Source organism: Polypterus senegalus, chromosome 6, assembly GCF_016835505.1.
Source record: "Polypterus senegalus isolate Bchr_013 chromosome 6, ASM1683550v1, whole genome shotgun sequence".
In the NCBI taxonomy this organism is placed as follows: Eukaryota; Metazoa; Chordata; class Cladistia; order Polypteriformes; family Polypteridae; genus Polypterus; species Polypterus senegalus.
Genome location: NC_053159.1, coordinates 102,887,346 through 102,909,098, shown reverse-complemented (window position 1 = coordinate 102,909,098; position 21,753 = coordinate 102,887,346). Strand labels below are relative to the sequence as shown.

The following is a 21,753-nucleotide window of genomic DNA, read 5'->3' as shown; positions in this document are numbered from 1 at the left end:
AAAGAAAGCAACTTATCCACTAACAGGACAAATCAGTAATCAGGCAGGAGAAGAGCCTGATTATCTTTTAATTACTCCTCAGCAAAATGCCTTAGAGGAAACGTTCTCCAGAAGAAGTCCGTTACAGCATGGAAAAAGAATAGAGGTTCATTTTATAAACTATTGAATTTACATACAGTGTCAATCAATGGTTGTTTTACACCCAAATGACTTATATAAAATAAAAGTCTATTATATTCTGGTTGTTCTTATACCTTTGAGTTGAGCCACCACCCTTGACATTTCTGTTCATATAACAACTGTCCATTCTGGTTTTTATAGGACATCTGCTGACTTCTTAGTCCTCTCTTAGTCATCTTGCAGTACATTTTGTTGTTTACTTGACCTTTATCTGGTTTCCTGATATATCTGAAAAGGTTTCTGACATTTAGTAACCCTTTATGCTTTTTCTTTAAGATGAATGCTATGTTACAGTAAAATGTATTCTTCCACATTACCTCTCATTTCCAGAAGTTGCAAACAATAGTTCCTTTAAGGCAGGTGTAACACTGATTTAAATTTATATGGTTGTTGTACAAGACCATCACGTGCTGTCATTTTTAAAATATGCTGTAATATATATTGTAACATTTACAGGCAAGAAGAGTATTTTCTTAAGCCAATAATTTTGTATAGTGATTAGCAGTGAGTTTACTGTAATTAAGACCTTGTCAGGAAATGGTTCCTGATAGCAGTTAAATAAAATGATACACACAGAACCTTCAGAAACTTAACAGTAATCAAGTGGTTGATATTCCATATTTGCATTCATGACTTCAGCTTTTGTAGTTGCCTAAATTCATTTTTCCTTTTTATTTTGTATTTCGGTGGTTAAGTTAGTTGGATAATTTAAAAAAATATCTATTGACACTGTACTAGAAATATGGATCAGTATCAAATAAAAGGTGACATTTTCCCTTTTTCTGTACTTTTTATCATTTGTTTTATCCTTGCTTTTTTAGAAATGTCTCATGACACATACTAAATTTGCTTTTTGAATAGAATTTAGCAACATAATAAGCCTTCTGCATATATGAATAAAGTCTTAATGTAGAGTAAGTTACAAAACTATACACAAAAGCAAAATTTAAGGTACATGTAGATTGCTGTATGGATCTGTTTTCTCCCATGAAGTAAAGCTTACGCTTCTATTATCAATTTCAATGATTCAAAGCAGGAACAAATGTCTAAAGGTAAAGAGTTTGATCATGTTAAGAAGTTATCTGATAAATAATCAACTGGGAAGACCATCTGATTGAAACTTTATATGGAATTTACAGCATATTGAATTTCAAAAAGCCTAAAGGCCGGTTTATACTTTACGCTCAGAACGCATACGCAATACCCATCATGGTTGACACGTGTTCCCAGCGTTCATTTGACGCGTCCCCTGAGCATGTCATCAGAAATTAAAACGATGCGTGTGTGAGTTGTAGTACCAGCAAAAAGTTGGGCGCAGTGTGATCGGAGTTGGAACGTGACATCACAGTCTCTATTTACTATCTACATGTAACAGAAAGCCACTTTGCTTCGATGTTTGATGACTGGTTTAATGCGGAGGAGCAAAATGCTCTCATAAAAAGGCACTTGTGGTACTTTTACAATCAAGCGTTGCATATTCCCTAATGTAATGACATGAAACATTTTAAAAGTCTCATATACCATCTTATGTGCCGTCTTTTTTTTTTTCTTTTTCCTCTTGCACCTTCACAACAGCATCAGAATGTACTGCAGATAAAAAAAAATCAAGGACATGTTGAATAGGTCTATTTTGTGATTAAAGTCGAAATTTTGGTTTTAATCTTGAAATGTCCACTTTAACAACGTAGTTCAATTTATCATTAAAGCAGACCGTTGTAAACGTCATCTTAAAACCGACACAGCTGTTGATCTCTGCGTGCTTCTGGGGCTTCCTCCTGAACTGACTGCAGCAATTGCAATACATAACACATTAAATTTATAATATTCCAGCTCGCTGCACATTTAGAATCCTTAAATTTATACTTTATCACTTTCGTGATGAAATGCATTAAAGTATTTACATTTTACAGATAAGTCATTAACTTCATTTAAATAATGAATACTGATAATAATTACATATGCCGTGGCGGCACGGTGACAGAGTGGTAGCACTGATGCCTCGCAGGGAGTCACATCCCTGGTGTTTGCCAATTTTCCTGGTGGGTTTCCACAGTGTGCTCCGGTTTCCTTCCAAAGACACGAAGGTTTAGGGATTTGGTGACTCTAAAATTATGCTAGTGTTTGTGTATGCTTGTGTTCACCTTGTGATGAACTGATGCCCCGTCCAGGAATTGTTTCTGTCTCACACTCGATGCTCGCTGGAATGGGTGCATCCCTGGATTGATGGGTATAATAATTAAGCATCCTTTTCAGAGATATTGTGGCAAGGTGTCCTCAGAATTTAATGGTTGTTTCAGGCAATTCACAACACAGTCAAACCAAATGTTTTCTCACCATGATGATATCTCCAGATTTACATTAAATATGCGAGCAAGTATAAATAGTACAATGCTTGCATAGCAGTAAAGTCTGCTGGAGCACTAGTAGTGTCGCATGAAGTATAAACCTGGCCTTAATGGTATGACTCGCTTCTCTGAGAATGATGCATCAACCTGTGACTGTTTAGTTTTATTGAGGAATTAGATGATATGAACCTGACCTCCATTAAATTCCAATATGTATAGAGGCTTGCAGTGTTTCTTAAATATGTTACTTATTTCTTGGTGTTCATTACCTTTAATTCCAACTGCTTTGTTAATCTCTGCAGTTGCATTCAGAAGTCCTTTTTTGTATGTATTGATCTAAAGCCCTTTCTCATGCTTTATAATAAGAGTGGCATGACTTAATAAATAACTTGCAGTAAATTGTTTATGTACTGCCCAGGTGTTGATTTGCTCAGTGCCCGGTGTATGCTGGGGTAGGGTCCAGCTTCCCCACAACCTTGCCAGGATAAGTTTGAGCTTATAATTGGGTGATTTCTTTTTTTTTTTTTTGATAAGTACTTGGTACGCTTTGAGTCAGCAAATTTATTTTTAAGTAAACCATATGAAATACTGTAGTTGTATACTTGGGTTTACTCTCAATTATACTATGTTGTGCCAGAGATATATCAGGAGAGGCGTTTGACTTTATGAAAATACCTCTTTTGTAGAAGTGTATTTAATTAAATGATTTGATAGTATTAATGGGTCAAGTTGCCAGTGGTAAGTTGCATTATTGATGATTTGAGCTCCAAAATAAAAGGCGCATTTTCTGAGATGACAATAAAAGCATGCTTGCAACATTTGACAAAGGGCACAAAGGTGACGTACTCAATTTATAAATAATTATGATAAACTGGCAAAAAAGGAATATTGTCTTGAACCTCCATGGGTCTGAAAGATTTGGTTTCTTAGTAAAGTGAGAAATGATTGTGGCAGTTGTAGATATTATTATTAAGTTGTTAATAACCTAAGTAAATCAGGGTTGAATACACATTTTATATCTCCATCTGTTCTCAAGTTATGAGAGCTTAAATGGAGAATACTTGCAAAAACTTTAACCATTACTCCTATTCCATCCAAATCTGATGTATATAGTAACAAACAATAATTTTGCTTTGTATAGTTTACCCACTACTACAATAGAGTGCCCTTTGTGGTTCTATACTATATTAGTAGCTGTGATGGGGATTGCTTTGTGATTTCAAATTAACACTTGTGTGACTTTTTTTCAGTGGAAAAACTTGTCCAACCTTTCCTCTTTTTAGTCAAGGTTGGTCCTTTATAGTTAAGTGTATTTTTTGCAAAAATACTATTTCAGACCTTAGGAAAAGCAATTCTTTTTCTTTAATGAGGTGTTTCGGCATGCAAAATTGAATGAATGGTGCAAGTTTTTTATAGTTGTTGTAATTTTGGAGTTCAGCTTTTGAAATAAGAAAAGAAAAACTCTTAATTTTTTTAATTTTAGTCAGAATTTCATAGCTCACATGGCTGAGGCCTTCCACCAGTAATGTGATCAGCAATGCTTCCGGAATGTCATTTTGGGCACAGAATAAGATTAATGTTTAGTATTTGTTTGTCACTTTCAGTGTAATCCCTGTTTTTAAAGTGTACATTCAGTAAATTGAATAAATGATTTCACTGGGAAATTAAATTTTCTGTTCTTCTGTCCATTTCAGTTTTCATAAACCTTAGAACAAAGCAATATTCAAAGTCCATATTATGACAATTTACATTTTCCTCCCACTTCTATGACAAAAAAATTGAGCTTCATCTTATTTCTAAAGATTTTAAATCAAACATTAGCACTTGCTTTAAAATTAAGAGGGTTTTGAAGCAATTGCTAATTGAGAAACTAGCATTTAATCACAAATCAGTATTAAAGTTGGCGTTATGTTAGCGTAGGGAGACTAACACTAAATCAAGTGAGATTAAACAATGGATCGGTAACTTTCAAACATTAGACTTTGTGTCAGTTTCGTCTTTACAAATAATAAGGTTGATTGACTAAACTGTAGCATGCAGCGCTCACGAACAATACAGTAATTAATAATAAGATAATTTAAATGTTTACTGATTTTTTTTATTGTTCTTGTAATTTAAAATCTTTCAGTATGTTTATTTATTTAGGTAAGAAAATGTTACGAATATGTTTTAATAAAATATGAGATTATTTGGATAAATTTGTCATTTTGAATACGTTTGTTTGACATTGTTTTGAAATGCTCTCTTTTTAGGGCTAATGTTAAGATGGAGGCCCTGCTTCCTACAAAAGATCCTCATACATTTAAGTGGTATAAGTGTTTAAAGTTTGTGCTTTCTGATGCTAGATTGGTTTGATGTTTTGATAAAATTATATACAACAGAACTATACAAATAATTATATACAAAAGAACTATTCAAATAATATTTACAAAACCCATCAACTAAAGTACTGTTAAGGTACTTTTTAAATTTTATTAAACCATCACCTATTTAATGACAATATTACATCAGTATATTTTGGCTAACGATAGCTGTAGCCAAATCACAACTGTGGAGAGGAAGACAAAAACCCCAGGAAAAAAGTATTTCAGTTCCATAGTGTGAACAGTTAAACCAACTGTGAGAGCAAACTCAAAAATAATTGTAGTTTTACTTATTTTATGTTTAAGCCAAACTACCTTTGCATGACCTTTTTATGTGTATTTAGTAGAACATTTTACTATTCTTGTGTCTTGTTTGTATTACTATTTTCGTCAGTATGCTTGAATTGGTGACAATGTTCACCTCTGAAAAAGAGCTATCTAGCAGGTGAGAACCGCTGGAAAAATGAAAAAAAACAAAAACAAAATTTAAGTAAAAAATGTACTCAAACAGAAAAATATTTAAGATGTATAAATCTCAATGTATAACTTAACATGTGTATATGACTGTTTTGTTATTAAAAGGCATTTATTGTCTTAGACAATTGAAATGGAGTAAGATGGGGGCTTGTCTTATTTAAAGAGTTTCTGTAGAGAAACGTTGAAACCAGTGAGTAAGAAAGAGCAAGCTAGCAACTAGACACAACCAATTGAACTGGATCTGAACTGAATTATGTTGCAACTTGAGTGTATTTTGGTTTACTTTATTTAATAATGACTATGACAACAAATATTTTAATTTTATTTTACTCTGGAAAATGATGTTGCAGCTGAGCCTTTTTTGGCATCCCTTTTTTAATGTGACTTTTAATGGAAGCAAACCTGTTTTAGCACTGACAAGGTTAGTTCCTGGAAATTAGGTCTCACAATGTAAATATTAGATTTTAGTTTTTGTTTGACTAATAATATGTATGAAAATGTAAAAGTGAAAAGGTGTGTTTAAGAAAGTATTCAAAATAATCTGGGGTGTTAGTGTAACATTTATATCATTTGAAATTTGTGTTGCAAAAAAAGCAGCCTTCCTGTTTCTATGGTTCATGCTGGGGAGGTCAGCACTTCAAAATGGGAGAGAAAAATTTACGATATATAGGCCACGGGCATTATATACAATTGAAAAAATATATATATATATATATATATTTTAATTTACCTTAAGCCAGTTAACATGGCTGAAACTGATCTGTCTTCAGATACTCTCATTTTAGTTAGAACTATTACTGCTGCATTTTAGACAATATGTTGTCTAATTTTGTCTTTTTTTGGCAGTCCTATTTAAAAGTACAGTATTGTCTTGTCATGGAAAATAAAGCAAAATCTTGTCTCACTGTTTTGAACTAAGAGCTAAATGTTTAACCTTTCATTGTGTTTCCTGAATAGGAAAAGCTGTATTTGTTTGGTAACAGTGACATTTGATACTGGTTCAGAATTGATGATGACACTTGATTTCTTTAAGTCTGTATTCACTGTGAGGTAGAATGATCAAGATTCTTATTTGATACTTGTTTCTTTTTCACTGTAGCCAATAAGTAGAATTTCTTTTTTATCCTCGTTCAGATACTCTACATCCATTCTGTAATGCTAGGCAGACATTTAATCATTGGCATTCATATCAACTGGTGCTGTCTGCAAAGCTGTGGAAATTCACCCTGTTTTGATGAATGACCTAAAGGGTGCATGTGTAATGAAAATATTAATGGACCAGGGATTGATCTTTTGGGCACACAATACTGTATGTAAGTGACGTCTTGATACCAGATATTCTGCATTTGAATCCCAGTGAAATTTCACAAAACTCAATACTACTGTAAGAAAAGAAACCCCTTTCACAGGCTTTTTAATTAAAAATACCTCCATTATTCAAGTGGACAATATTGTGCCTTTTTCTATAATAGAATATAAAATAACAAAATCATGCATATTCGCTCATAATGACAATTATGTAAGTTTTATGTAGTTTTTACTAATGATCAGAATCAAAATGTTTTAATTTTACTTTAACTTCCAAAATGTATATTTTCAGGCCTGCCAACTAGAGGGTTGAAAGCTTTTTATACAGCCAGAAAAAATATTTTTGACTAACACCCAAATGGTAAGGTAATAATAATTATAATTCTGCACCAGTATATGGAAAATCAGTAGAAATTGTAATGAGCATATTTTTGTATTTATCCTGGAAAAAAATGAGATATAAATTATTTCAATATCTCTACTAACTACTAAGTTATGATTCACGTGCTTATCTGTAACTAATCTGAATTAATACCATTCACGAAAAATAGCCTGACCATAGCTTTAGAAATTAATGCTTCTATGTGTTTACAAGATACTGTATATGGATACTAATCCGGAAGGCAGTATTTTTGAAAAAAAAAAGTGAACTTGTAGTTTCAAAAGATATATTAGCTGTGCAAATGTAAAGAGAGAAACAGTGAATAGTGCACTATTTTATTTTGGTCCTGTTGAACTTTGTGCTGTATTCCTAAACTGACAACAGAAGATGCATGTAATTAGTGGAGTTTTGCTAAAACTGTCATGTGATGATAACAAAAAACAATTATTCAAACATACAAGGGTTGATAAAGTTTTGATCCTCACCAATTAAAAGACTCACTATTAGAACTATGTTTTTTTTTTTGTTTTTTTTTACCAAAATCCCTATGAACATAAACTCTAATATGCTTGTTTTGTCCTGTTTCTGAAACCACTCTTCTGTACATGAATTGATGCTTTCATTATTGACATAACTTGTCCCATGGAAACAATGATTTTTGATTGTTTATTTTTTTTTTTTTTTGTTTCTGTACTCTTTTACTTGTCAATTAATGTTCAATGTAGTTTTATGAAGTTTTGGTCAGATGGATGGGTTATTGACGATATTTTTGTCTCAGAAGAATTGGATAGGATTAGAAATGAGTACATTAGAAGGTCAGCACAAGTTGGATGGTTGGGAGACAAAGTCAGAGAGGCGAGATTGTGTTGGTTTGGACATGTGCAGATGATGTTAAGAATAGAGCTGCCAGGTAGGAGGAAATGAGGAAGGCCTAAGAGGAGGTTTATGGATGTGGTGAGAGAGGACATGCCGGTGATGGGTGTAACAGATGCAGAGGACAGAAGGATATGGAAAAAGATAATCCACTGTGGCAACCCCTAATGAGTAGCGGAAAGAATTGGATTGTTCTTGGTACACCTTGTCTTGATGTGAATAAATTTCCAAAGGTGTATTGTTCTTTAACAACAGAAATTCTGTGTTAGCAAGGTATTTGATACCGAATTTTTCAAAATCCATGATGACTGTGTTCTACAGTGTAGTACACATATCTTAGTATGCAGGAGTTAATCTTTGGCCACTTACAAAGTCAGTGCTGCAGAACAACCCTTTCATGTTCAAGCTCTAAATGTTTTGATCCCTTCCCCCTTGTACAATATTTTCAGTAAATTTTATAGTGTGTAATAGAGGTTTATTTTGAATATCAGATAGCGTGACTCACTATAGTCAGGCAACTTTGAGCTGTTCCTTGTGTGTTACAGTGTAAATGTAACTTCATCTGTATCATGACAATGCCAGCAGGCAACAAGGAACAGCTGAGAGAGAGGGTACTACATTGTCAGTTTAATCTAGTGGGAATTGATGATAATGGTAGAACGAATAATTAAACTGTTAAATGCTGGTTAAGCCTCTCCTGGGGTTACTCAGGAAAGTTTTACAATAAACATGAATTTTAGATTTATATCCCCTGTTTTTCTCTAGCATTTCGAATCATGAAGAAATAAGTTACTTATTTCTGACCTGGAGTAGTTAAAGTTCAACATTTTCCAGACTGTTATTTGAAAAGCCTTAAATTAAAAGAAGCTGCTAGGTTTAATTACACAAGTGCAGCTCCATTTTTTCTTAAATTCACTCCAGTTTCTTTGTATGTGGCTATTGTTCAGTTCTTCCCAGTTAAAAACAAAAAATTTAGCTAACAAAATATAATAGGTACGTACAGTAAATTATTTTAACAAACTGGCTTATAAAGTGATATAAAAATGAATACAAAGCAAAAATAAACATCATGCCACAGACTAGTTTTAACAAGCCATATTGTTACAACAGATTATACAAGCCTTTCATTGTAGTTAAAATGTTTGCAGTGACTCAAAAATATTATGTTTAGAACTCTGTTTATTTCAGTGTGTTATTTATGGTAACAGTTTGCACTTAATTTGACGATAAGGTGAATCATGGTTATGGTTTGGTAATGGCTGAGTTTATGAATAAAAATTTATTGCCAGTTTTCATTTAAACCTTTCCTATGCCTTTAGTCCCTACATTCTTAAATATACAAATTATAAATACTCAGGTTTGCTAACATGGCTTATGTATTATTGGTACTTCTTTTTAGCATATTTCTTTGTTTGAGGGGTGTTTGTTTCTGATTACTGCGGCTCAATATAAGGAATTTTGTTTTAAATAATCCACATATTTTATTGTTGTTATTGGAAGACTTGTTTTGTTAATTGTGAAATCTAATTTTCCAGCATTAAGAATGATTTTTGTTAAAAGTTTCAGTATTTTATTTCTTTTAAGATCTTTCTATTCTGTATGTCTCAGTCTTTTGATCATATATACAAAAATGTGGGTGTTTTTTTTTTTTTAATGTATGATATGGACGTTTTAAAGTTGTTACATGGAAGGGATAATTTGTACAGGCTCAGAATCTACAACTTTTTATATTGGCTTTTATTTTGTCCGTCTTCTTTTGGTACATGAAAATATAATGAATTAATTATTTAAAGTTATATTTTACTGTACTAATTCATAAGGTTTTTCTAGACAGATGTATAATTTATATCACTTCTCATAGACTTGGCTGTCTGATGTTTATCCTTTCACTATCTGTAAACTAATTTGGAAATTGCTGTCTTATCCACTAGAGATAATCCTGGCCATATGTTGGCTTTGGTTAAGTCTTTTCTCTCTGAAACGACTGATCTCTATCTACTGCTTATGTGTTTGTTTACCAGACACTGAAAATAGCAGTTACACTTACACAGTTCTTTAATGGCTTGACTTAAGACATGCTTATCTTTCATGCATTTATGTATTGTTTTATATTTCATAATTTTTTTTGTAAAGTTCATTTCGAAGGACTTGTTGTCTTGCAATGAATAGACATCAGTTAAAAGATTACGTTTCCTAAGCGTTTTTTCTGTAAAGCCAAAATATTTGCCAATTTAATTATGTTTGATATCATTTTTATTTTTCTGAATTTTATTTTGTTGATACACAAAACACATTAACCAGAAACCAAAGTATGATATGAAATGCTAGAAACCAGTTTGTGGAGTTTTACTGTTTTTATGCTGTAAAATTTCTTTCATACCCTTTGTTTTCATATAAACCACCATATAGCAATTAACTTAAGAGTACAACCTTAAGCAGTTGAAATTAATTGATGTTGCAGACAAGCAGCTGACATGATGCAGTGTTCCCTGCTGCTTGCTTGCAACTCTGCTAGCAGTTCACTTTTCTTAAGTATATATTTTATTTTATGAGTAAAAGAGGCAAATATACAAGCTGAAAAAACATTATTCAAGTTAAGTTTGAAACAGCAAATTAATACAGAATGTTTCTTTTTTAAGACCAATGATTCTGAATATCTGTCAGTGCTTTTAAATGGAATTGTTCTGAAATGTGTTCAGTGTAGTGCACTGCACTGCAAGAAGCAAAGAAAATAAATAGTTTATTACTGAGAAAATGAATAGTTTTAGCAATGAGTTTATTCAAAGTTCTATATAAAAATATTTTATTGCTCTTTTGAGGTGCAGTAGGTTTTCATAGTTAATACGTTTGCAAAATGTTTTCTGTAAGAATGACATGAGATGCAAGTTAATATGATTTATTATTGAAAATGATAAAAGCTAGTTTCTTTGGGTAATACCTGTTTATATATTCTTGTATTTTTTATTTACTACCTTAGTAGTTTCCATGTAATTTGATTGTAAGTTTCTAAAAATTGTAAAGTTCATAAACCTATCCGGCTGTTTACTCCTATACAAAATACTATATTACCTTCTTCCTCAAAATATCAACAATCATTATATAAAAATATATTTGCTTCATTGTATTTTGTATTACATTACATCTATTAGAAAATGTATACAGGGTTATGAAAATATTTCATGAATGTTTCATGTCTTTGGCCTAAATTTCATAGTAGATAAAGGACACCTGATTGAATAAATAAAATATTATTATTATTATAAATACACACATATGTATGTATGTATGTATGTATGTATGTATGTATGTATGTATGTATGTATGTATGTATGTATGTATGTATGTATAAATAAACTTTTTTTTTTCTGTCTGATGGAAAAAATGTTATCCAAGAGCAATTGGCAGTGTGTATATAAATGAATTGCCCACAAGTTATGTTAACGCTTTTAAAGGATTATTAGATTCAGGTGAATCAAAACCGCCAACCAGCCCTGCTCAGTATCTGTGTCACTTATTGTGACCCTTGCCACCAGAGTTAAATTGCCAACACAAAGTTACAACAAGCAAATAATGCTACAATTAAAGGAAATTGCTGAAGAGTTTAGAATGGCATACTAAGTCCCACACTTAATTTTTTATTTTTTTTTAAGTTGTAAACTAAGTAGAGGTGCTGTATCAGGAGTTTAAATATATACAGTAGTTTATTTTCAAAAACCTAAAAGTATTTCTAAATTAAAGCAGCTCTCTCAGGAAGAGCAGATTAAAATGTCTCTACAGAGATTTGAAATACTGACACTGCACTGTAGAAAATATTTGGCAACAGCTATTGCAGCTAAAGGTGGAGCAACCAGTGTAAAGTGCAAAGAGGGCAGTTACTTTTCCCAGATAATGCCAGCTAGTGTTAGATAAATTTGTTCATTCAGTAAATTAAATTAAAAAACACTATTATTTGCTCACTTGTGTTTCCTTTATCTAATGTTAGATTTTATGAAGACCTGAAAGCATTCAATGTGAAATATTTGAAACTGTAGAGGTAATCAGGAAGTGGCCAAATGCTTCCTCATGGCACAATTTATCTGTATATGTGGCTTCCTTGGTTATGACCACATACAGAGATATCAGTACACATTAAATAGACTTAATTATAATTGAGTTTGAAACTGGGAGGTTTTTTGTTTTTGTTCAGTAGAAGATCATTTGGTTTTGAACAGTTAAAAAAATAATTTGCTAGATTTAGATACTCTTATATATTATTAACTTTATTAACTTAAAAGAATGTCACAATGGCAGAGTGCACTTAATACATGTTTCACTTAGTATCAACTATAAATCTGTTTTTGCCAGGCACTGTATATTGTCAAGTATAACAGAATTTTTTTTTTAACTTGCATGCCTCTCACACACTAGTGACAATAGTACAATACCAACACAGACGGTAAATACAGCCCCAGAAATTATATGCGAAAATTATTGAAGAATGAGTGGTTGTTGACCAGCCTTATGTCCTGTGGATTAAAAGGATCTCTGAATCTAGTGCTGCAAGAGCTAATAGTCTTGTATCATTTGCCAGAAAAGGAGAAACTTGATTATTCAGAATGAGGTCTTTAGGGCTAGTAGTAGTAGGGCTAACAGGTGCTTAGTATGATATTTAAAAGGATTATCAATCATAAGTAATAGCTGGGAATGGGCTGTAGAGACAACAAAAAAAAAGAAAACTTACAAGAACCAACTCATAACATGTCACCACTCTCCAGTGCCTTGATGGTTACTGTTATAGACATTTTAGGTGTGTTCACATGTAATGTGAAGAGCATCTAATGCAGCTGCCTATGCCTATCTGTCTGTCTACATGAAACAATTGTGTTCACAGTTCCACCTGTTAGGTTGAGATTTGGCACACTTAAATACACTAGGAAGTTTTTATTTAGTTATCTTGAGGGGAGGGCACTGTGCATTTTTTTTTTTTGAATTTCAAAATCTCCTATTGAAACACACTGGTGAATTGACAAACTTAAAAGAGGAAACATGATAGAGGTCATTTCAACTTGTATAATTTTGTAAATTTTTCTTTTACTTATCCAGCAGCAACTTCTGGAAACAAAAGAAATTCCAATGCAAGTTCATTTAACCATGCTTTAAGGAACATGTTGTTGGCATTAAGGTCTGTATTTGGTTACCATTTATCTGTGCCCAAAGAGAATGAAATCAAAATCTTTAAAATAAGTGTCAGCTTTGGTATTCCCATTATAAATTATAAAGTCCGCTTGGATAAGCATGTCAGAAACATTATTAATAATAATAATAATGATAAATAATTAATAGGTCACTGAAGCTGCTTACTGTTGGTCATGTTATATACAATTGCTCACAAGTGAAATATTCCTGCATTAGATTAGAATTCCTGCTTTTCCTAGTGATATGGCTTTCATTTATGGTCATTGCAAAACACAGTTTTACAGGAAATTGTATTCTCTTGAACTGAAACAGGTAATCAGTATTAAAATTGGAGTATGTCCAGTATTATTATTCTTATTATTATTATTATTAGATTTTTACAATTTTCACTTGTTTAAATTGTTCACTTTTCTTTTGTTATTTTTTTCATCAGTTTTGTGTTCAACCTTTTTTATGATTTTTTTTTTTTTTGGCCATAGGCAATTCATACAATCATTAATCAAGAGTTGAATGAGCTGCTAAGAATAAATAAGTATTATTGACCAGGGCAGTTTAATATAAATAAAATATAATAAAGCAGGTATACAAAACTATCAAAAGGAAAAGAATCTAAACCTAATGCATTATATTTCTATATAATATAAATATGATGCATATATATATATATATATATACCACTCATTGAGCCCACCTGAAGCAACTGTTCACTATTTGTAGATCCAGTATGCTTCTCTCCTTAATAGGAGATTGTTGTAATCTCCACTACTGGCGTGTGGTTTTACAGTTTCAACAACAAAGTGTTTCAGCTGCACTTTAATGTGCATTCTATCAGTAAAGTGTCTTGCACCGGGTGCTTTTCAGATTGAGTGCATATGTTGGTTTTATGTTGCAAGATCCTGCTTTGTATGCAAAGTTGAATTTTACCGAGGTAAATATGGGCAAGGGCAAAGTAAAATGTAAATTACCCTTTTTATATTGCAGCATAATTCAGATATATTGGTATATGTTCTCATTTACTCATTAACAGGATTAAGAGAAGCATTTTAAAACATTGACATATTTTACAGTTCTGTCTAGATTTATCTTTTCCTGCAGCATAGATGTACAGAATTGGGTAGACAAAACATCAAGCTTAGATGGCGACAGACAGACCACTAGTCATCATGCATGGATAAAGCTCTGACATTTTTCATGTCTAAGCTGCACTTTAATGTTTTTAAAGGTAACAGCATTAATGTCAAAGGCATATACTTAACATTGACTCATCATTCACACTGCAATGAAAAAGGTACAATTCCACTTCTGCCTCTACTTCACTTTCCCTGACAGGAGTGTTAAAGGGCTTGCAAACCATTGAGTTTTACATCTTCACTGAGTTTTGCCGTACTTTCTCTTTCCATTTCAGACTTCACTGTACATGGCAGACATGATCACATCTCTTTTTTCCTGTCCAGGACACCAGCCGTTCTTCACTAGTCTGTCCACCATTTTGGTTACTGCTGCTGTGTGGCCTGTCATTTGCTTCTGCCAAATTTATCAGTAAATTTCCAGACCTAGGGTCACATTTATAAAACTTGCATACGCTCAAAAAAGCCCCCCCAAAATGTGTGTACACAATTTTCCATACAAAACTTGGGAAATCACAATACCCTTGATAAAGTAGGAGAAGGTAGCCAAAACACCTAAATGATGATTCATAAGCATAATAATTAATATTATTATGAGCTGTTATTTTAATGTGCATTGATTTGACAAATATATTAAGCCTCAAAAATGATGAATATAACATACTAGCAAAATACCCGCGCTTCGCAGCGGAGAAGTAGTGTGTTAAAGAAGTTATGAAAAAGAAAAGGAAACATTTAAAAAAAAACGTAACATGATTGTCATTGTAATTGTTTTGTCACTGTTATGAGTGTAAATATATATATTTATTATGAGGGGCCGTTCAGGGGAAAAAAAGATTGGTTCGTAAATATATACATTGGTTCAGATATATATATCGGTTCGGATACATTGGTTTGAATATATACATTGATTTTAATACATCCGTTCAGATATATATTTCGGTTCAAATATATACATTGGTTGGGATATATTGGTTGAGATATATACATCGGTTTGAATATATACATTGGTTGAGATATATATATAAATTGGTTTGCATAGATCTGTTTTAATATATATACATTGGTCGAGATACATCCGTTCAAATATATACATTGGTTGAGATATATACAGTGGAACCTTGGTATATGTCCTTAATTCGTTCCAGACCCTTTGACTTATACCAAACAGGATGTATACCAAACAAATTTTTCGTATAAGAAATAATGGGAAAATGATTAATCTGTTCCCATGAAAAAAAAAATCCTATTGCTATTGGCATATTATACATTGATGGGGTTGTATAAAATAATTTAAACACTGCTTAATACTAAAATACATAAATACAAAAGCAATTAGATGAAATAAATGAAAATTTTACCTCACTTTACTTTTTAATAGCATCTTTGTTTTTCACAATCGTAGATACTGTCGTTCTCGGCAAACGGTATGCAACAGCCATGTCCCGGATACGCATGCCACCTTTATACTTTTCAACAATCGATTCAAATTTACAGTACATGAAAAAAACACAAAATCACGTTGTGACGATGCAGGTTTGCTGTATGCTCCCATCTGCTGCCAGGGAGCCCTTGAACCCTACACCGTCGGTAATGTGCCTCACTGCTAACCTCATCGGTAAAGCAAGGGGATGGTGAAAAATTGCAAAGTGCTTTTATTAACACAATTAACAAAACAAGGTGTTCAAATTAAAGTGCAGTCTCCAAAGTTCCAATAAATAATCCATAAAATCAGAAGTGAAACGTGGAGGTTAAAACAATAGAAAAAGTCTTCTTAAAAACAACGAAGTTAAAATAGAGCAGGAAGCATTGTTTAAAAATAAAATAATAAAAAAAAACAACTAGAAGAAGCCTGGTGCCTTTTTACCTGGCGGCCCCCCTGTTTCCCAACAGGGGAGTCGCCCTACTTGCAGCTGACGTTAACTCTGCCTACTTCAGCTAAAGTACTTCGCTTGCTCTCTCTCTCTTTCTCTCTCTCTCTCTCTCTCTCACTCAACCTCCCGTCCGTTCTTTCTTTTTACTCACGCTTCTGTTTATCAAGATAAGCAGCCCCAGGAACAATCATGAATGCGGACGGTCCCTCACAAATGCACTTCGGTGAGAAACGCCCACATCGCTAATCGCCCTGACAACCTTCAGCCACATAACCACCACGCCCCATCACCAAGTTGCGAGCGCGGTGATTATTTATTTTAAAGCTGGACTTTGACAGGAGCTGTGAACCCGCTATATCACACACGTGAACGTTCACAGAGAGTTATAGCGAGGGTTGTTCACTGAATGCTAGCAACTGGCGCACTAACGCTTGTGGGCAGTCGTGGCTTTGTCTCGAGAGAGGTAAACAATTTTAGCACGTGAGTCGTATTCCAAACAAAGGTCGTATACCAAGCAAAATTGTTCGTGTCCAAAAAGGACGTATACCAAGTTGGACTTATTCCAAAGCAGACGTATACCAAAGTACCACTGTATATTGGTTGATACACATTGGTTTAAATATATATATTGGTTAAAATAGATTGGTTTAGATATATACATCGGTTCAGATACATCCGTTCTGATATATATATTGGTTCAGATAGATCCGTTCAGATATATACATTGGTTGGGATTTATGGGCAGGCACAACGCGGCCACCCATGTTTAGCATCTCCCTTTCGCTTCATCATTGCTTCAACACTGGTTGGGGGTCCTCGATTTCAAAGCACTTTTTTTCCTTTCATTATTTAAAATACTCGCACAGATACCCGCCTCTTCGCCTCGCTCCGTCCTGCCCCTGCTCATTGTACCCGCCTCACTCGCTCCCTCTTGTCCCTCCCATGACAGATTCTTCTCAAAAGCAGAGTTACCAGAAAGCATTAATCGCAACCACAGTACGTCCCATTTTTTCACCTCATGAGATGCTGGTTTATCATTGGTGAAAAGCCGCCCGGTGATATCTGTTATTCCGTATTGGCAGCATTTCATTAAAGGGTGATCTGCTTCAGCAAGGAACTTAGTCCTGTTTGCTGAAAGGATGTTATGGAGGAAAACACTGGAGTTGCTGTGTTTCTTTAAATGATGATCAGGGATCAAAATGACCAGAATATTCCCGCTTCACAAATAACTCATGTTTAACTGTTTTTATAGTAAAACTAACAAAACCACACACAAGCACGTACACGCTCACACACACACCCACAAATCGTGGGTCGCACATACTAATGATTAAGCGTATCTGTCAAGAGCGATTATTTTTTCACCCCATAAAACAGATTCTTCTCAAATGCTGAGTTACCAGCATTTTTTCACCTCAACAGATGCTGGTTTATCATTGACCGATAGCCGCCCGGTGATTTCTGTTATTCCGAATTGGCAGCATTTCATTAAAGGGCGATCTGTTTCAGCAAGGAACTTGGTCCTGTTTGCTGAAAGGAAGTTATGGAGGAAAACACTGGAATAGAGCTGTTTCTTCTGAATGTTTATCAGTGATCAGGGACCAGAATGATCAGAATATTCCTGCTTCACAAATAACTGATGTCTGTTTTTATTGTAAAACTGAGAAAACCACACACACGCGCATACACAACACAAACACTCAAACTCACAAATCGTGGGTCGCACATATTACTGATTAAGTGTATCTGTCACGGACGCTCATTTTTTTCACCCAATAAAACTTTAGTTCGTGAAAGTTAGAAAGCAGTGCGGTGATTTCTATTATTCCTTATTGGCAGCATTTAATTTAAAGGTGACTCATGTCAACAGGTGAAAGAGTCTCTTATTTTGACAGTGCGATCTTATTTTTAGGCTTAAGCATTTTTGATTGACTTACAAAAGAAAATAGTTATTACTTACCCTCTTTGCTTCAAATTGGCTTTTTAAAAAACCTTTTTGATATAATTTATTTATGACAGTATAAAATAAAAAAGTAGTGCTCAAAATTATAATGCGCGTATCTAACAGGAAGAGGTGGTTGTAAGAGTAAGATTGCTGACTCGCAGTTAAATGATCACTGGTTTGTGCCCTGGGGGCTTCCTTTCTGTTATTTTATTTATTTATTTATTTTTACAAATTGCTTTGAGTAGTAAGAAAGGCGCTATAAAAACGTAAGGAATTAATAACAATAATAATAATAGTAGTAGTAATATTATTATTATTATTATATGTATGAATGCATGATCAAATTCAGCCGCTGCGTAGTGGGGTATGAATAGGGACAGTACCACGAGTTCATTGAAATAATTACACAGCAAGGTGCACACGCAATGCAAACATAATGTGTATATTATTGAAGTAAAGGTTCATATAAATTAATTATATACAACTTTTTAACAAGTTGAGAGATGTCAACTGGTTAAAATGCACGAAATTATACATGTTTTGCTTTATAGTCCACACATAGTGTATGTATATTATTAAAATAATGATATAAAAATCCTATAAAATGGTATAGAATCTGCGTCATAAACTTTTGTTGTGTCAAATTTCTTCAAAGAAGTTTTTAATTATTCTGCTTTAAAAAAATCTTACGGCAAACATGTGAACCGTTGAAAATCGCTGATCTTGATCAATTTGTTTTAACACATGCTCGGTGCAAAATGCTGTCATATCTGTTAGTTAACATGCATGCGCAGCGATGTCATGATGCCTGCGTTCAAAGGCTGCAGGTATATTAAACACTATTGATGTTTTACTGGGCTGCTCTGTGATTGAGGGCGTTGTTAAAATGATATCGAAAAATACCAGTCGTCAGTTGTGATTTCAGTCGTTTTGGCGTGTTTACTGTTCTGTTACCAAAAAAATCTTCAACGGGGCTCATCAACAAAGAAACATGGATAGTAAGATTTAGTAAAATATCAGTAATAATAATACATTGCTCGACACCCAGCAACACTTTACAAAGACATTTAAAAAACAGCTTGTTAAAATAAATGTAGCAATTCATTGTCATGCATGACAGCTTGCTCTTAAAACATTTACACAGGTGGTTTTTCCTGGGAATAAAAAAAGGAGAAAAAAATCCATGGGAAATGTTTTGTTGTTGAACTCAAATTTCACCTCTGCCATGTGAGTCATTAAAACTATTGGAATGAAATATAGTTCTACTGTATATAAATAAATACATAAATTTCCTACCACACCCACCCTTTCACCCCTGTACATTGGAGAGGAATCTCATTTTCACAGCAGGTGCAATTATCCTATAAAACACATAGGAGTTCTGTGCACAACTTCTTTGTTGAAGATTTTTTTGGTAACAGAACAGTAAACACGCCAAAACGACTGAAAACACAACTGACGACTGGTATTTTTCGATTTCATTTTAACAAAGTTTACTGTCCGCCTTTAATCACACAGCACCCCAGTAAAACGTCAATAGCATTTAATATACCTGCAGCCTTAGAACGCAGACATCAGGACATCGCTGCGCGTGCATGTTTACTAACAGATATGACCGCATTTTGCACGGAGCATGTGTTCAAACAAACTGATTAAGATCAGCGATTTTCAACAGTTCACATGTTTGCTGTAAGGTTTTTTAAAGCAAAATAATTAAAAACGTCTTTGAAGAAATTTGACACAACATAAGTCTACAACGCAGATTCTATACCATTTTATAGGATTTTTATATCATTATTATAATAATATACATACACTGTATATACGCTATAATATATATATATATATATGTGTGTGTGTGTGTGTGTGTGTGTGTATATAATATATATATATGTGTGTATATAATATATATATATGTGTGTATATATATATATATATATATATATATATATATATATATATATATATATATATATATATAATTCACTCTCTGCGTACAGAAAGCGATAAATATCATGAACTATAGCCAATTCATGGCCTAATGGTTTAAAACAACATATATTTTTGACATTACAGTAGGCAATAAGCTGTTTGGGACTGGCAGGATTTTTTTTTTTTTTTTGCCCATGATGATGGTGATTGACTTAGACTTGAGAATCCTAAATCCAAAGAGGACTGTTTCATTTATGTTAGGTAGAATGCCCAGAGGGGACTGGGCGGTCTCATGGTCTGGAATCCCTACAGATTTTATTTTTCTCCAGCCGTCTGGAGTTTTTTTGTTTTTTCTGTCCCCCCTGGCCATTAAACCTTACTCTTATTCGATGTTTGTTAATGTTGATTTATTTTGTTTTATAATTGTGTCTTTCATTTTTCTATTTTTTAATATGTAAAGCACTTTGAGCTACTGTTTGTATGAAAATGTGCTATATAAATAAATGTTGTTGTTGTTGTTGACTTGTGAGTCATTTTAGACTACCAAGAGCCATTCTCTTGTAACAATGTGCCTAATTGGGACTGGAATTACAACGATGGACAGCCCAAAATGGCGCTACACCTGCTCTTATACCATGGTTTTTATTAACAGGTGGCTTATTGGGAACTGGCCAACAGGTCAGGAATATCTTAGCCAAGTTTTAGCTCCAGCATGCCCATTGTGCTAAATGCCCTAAACCAACTGATCATTTTTTTATGTGTGTACAGGTCAAGATTGAAAGGCAATTTACAGTGGTGTCCAATTTTCCTAAGTTTAATCAAGTTAATTAACTGCACTCATACTGTAGTAAGGGCATCTAGTGAGAATGAAGCTGCTTTTGTTAAGCAGTTACATTCCATTAACATACAAGTAATCTGTGATGCCCAGATGAGACTGACAAATGTCAGGACTGTTCTGGCATAATGGCATATAACTAGGCAGCTCTAATTACAGATGCCATTCAGATATCAAAGTTAGAGTGTAGATTTGTTTTTTTTTTGTTTCTTTTCTTCTTCTCCTGTTGCACTCTGCCAGTGATGAGAGATCCAATTCTTTTCCTTGTAGAGCTCACCACATTTACAGCAGCAGTATCCTGTTACTGTTCAACATATTTGCGCTTGTGGCATCTGCACTTAGGTCACCATGTGAAGGTGTCTGTGTGTGCCTCCACTTTAAAAACGAGAACTTCTGCACACTTCAGTGTTTTTGCTATTTACCTCTCTTCTCTGTTGTAACAATTGTCTTAACCTATAGGTAAATCTTTATTTGTGTGAGGTTGATTAGTATAAACCATATATGGTTGTTTCAGAATGGTAACCAGGCAGAGTACACACAGACAAGTTAATTGTGATTTAGTAAGTTTTAATTGTACAGTAATCCCTCCTCGATCACGGGGGTTGCGTTCCAGACCCCCCGCGATAGGTGAAAATCCGCGAAGTAGAAACCATATGTTTGTATGGTTATTTTTATATATTTTAAGCCCTTATAAACTCTCCCACCCTGTTAACATTATTAGAGCCCTCTAGACATGAAATAACACCCTTTAGTCAAACGTTTAAACTGTGCTCCATTACAAGACAGAGATGACAGTTCTTTCTCACAATTAAAAGAAAGCAAACATATCTTATCTTCAAAGGAGCGCCGTCATAATGGAGCGCCGTCAGGAGCAGAAAATGTCAGAGAGAGCGCTTGCTAAGAAAAGCAAACAATCAAAAACTCAATACGTACTTTT

At 33.6% G+C, this 21,753-nt stretch overlaps 1 protein-coding gene across 1 annotated transcript in view; it reads left to right on the top strand.

Moving 5' to 3' along the window:
• nlk2 (nemo-like kinase, type 2) overlaps window positions 1–21,753 on the top strand; it is a 144,219-nt gene that overhangs the window by 76,139 nt on the left and 46,327 nt on the right. The window lies entirely within an intron of this gene.